The following is a 1,696-nucleotide window of genomic DNA, read 5'->3' as shown; positions in this document are numbered from 1 at the left end:
CACGTACTCGTCTCCCGGCTCTACCCAAAGCAAGAATACAAGCAAAGGGGGACACAATCAACCACATGCAATGCACAAGTAACATGATGCAAAACATGACATGACATGCGGGACGTGATATGCGATGCATATGCATGCTTCGGAAGGGAAAAATTGAACCTGGCCTCAACTTGGAAAACGAAGAGTGCCACTGGAAAAATGAGTTGATTTCGGTCAAAATCGATATAAAGATCACCGGAATCGGATGCACGGTTTGCAAATAACAAGCAAAACAAATATGGCACCGAACTGCGATTAACAGCACGAGGCCATCTAAATGCATCAAGAACAACAAGCTACTGCACTCTAACATAACAACAAAGCACATGGCAGGGGTCCACTCAAGATTCTTGACAAAAAATGACCACTGAGCTACGGCTAATTCACTCAATAGCAGGATCAAACAAGCATGGCAAAAGTGCAAAAGTTATCAGGTTACAGACTTGATGAAAATAACATGTCAGGAATTTAACATCAGGAAGCAATGTTTGGAGCAAGATAACAACATGCTACATGAACATAACATGGCAAACCAAGGCATGGCATGAAGCTACTCAAAGCATACAACAAAAGTCCTTTACTGACCATAAGCCAAAAGGGATCAGAAAATACAATGGCAACCATGTGAACATAGCAACTTTCGTTAACAGATTCAGACTTAGCAGAAAACTGGAACATGACAAAACAGATAACAAGTAAGCATGTTTACAAGCTCGATGCACTCACCACAAGGCATTGCATGACCAACTAAGGATACACCCAGCAAGTAGACATGGCATAGAAGCTAAACATGGCAAGAACAACCTCATAGCATGCACAGATCAACTACAACAACCTCGGCAAAATTGCTTAACATGTAAACAATCTGCCAGGGAAATTTTATAGTAAAAGTAGAGCTCGATTGAGTCAAGCTAGGGTGCTCCATAATTACAAAAAAAAGCATGAATGGATAGAGCACGACAATATCTACAAAACATCCTTACTGATCATGCTCAAAAGAGGCATGGATCACTCTGTAGCAACGAGAATACATGGGATAAAAATATTAACAGGGCAAAGACTTAGAATATTTCTAAGTCCCTGAAATCAGCAACATTACGAGAGCTACTTTGCATGCTTGTGCTAGCCACCACAAAGACTACAAAAATACATGGCATACACCCCTGTAAAGATGGCATGGCATACTTCAAAACACATGTAGGGCTCAAGTTCATAGGAGGCACACAATAATCATGGCAAAAATGACAAATGTCCAATCACTGATAAGAATTTGAAACTAACATTGCATAGCACTCTTGCAACAGCATTTAGGGCATCAAGTGAGCTCAAATGAACATGGTGCAATGGAATGAAATGAAATACTCGTCGAGACGAACAATTTGATATGCTACACGCCCAAAACAAAGCCACAGATGCAGAGTTATGATGCGATGAAGAATGCCAAAAATTACTGAAACTAGGAACAAAAGTCAACCCTTAGGGTTTCAGATCCAGATCTGGATCGGGCGCGTGCGGATCGAGGTTCGCCAGGGAGCTCGCCGGAGTTGAAGAACTCGCCGGAGTTGTACTTGGGGGCGCCGGAGTTGGCCAGATCCGGTCGCCGAGGCGGTGAGGGACGGCGAGGGCGGCGGTGGTGGTGCGGCGGGGCGGCGGTAGC

The sequence above is a fragment of the Triticum dicoccoides genome, chromosome 4A (genome assembly GCF_002162155.2).
Source record: "Triticum dicoccoides isolate Atlit2015 ecotype Zavitan chromosome 4A, WEW_v2.0, whole genome shotgun sequence".
In the NCBI taxonomy this organism is placed as follows: Eukaryota; Viridiplantae; Streptophyta; class Magnoliopsida; order Poales; family Poaceae; genus Triticum; species Triticum dicoccoides.
The sequence above is the reverse complement of the archived record's forward strand: the minus strand, read 5'-3'. Positions refer to the sequence as shown.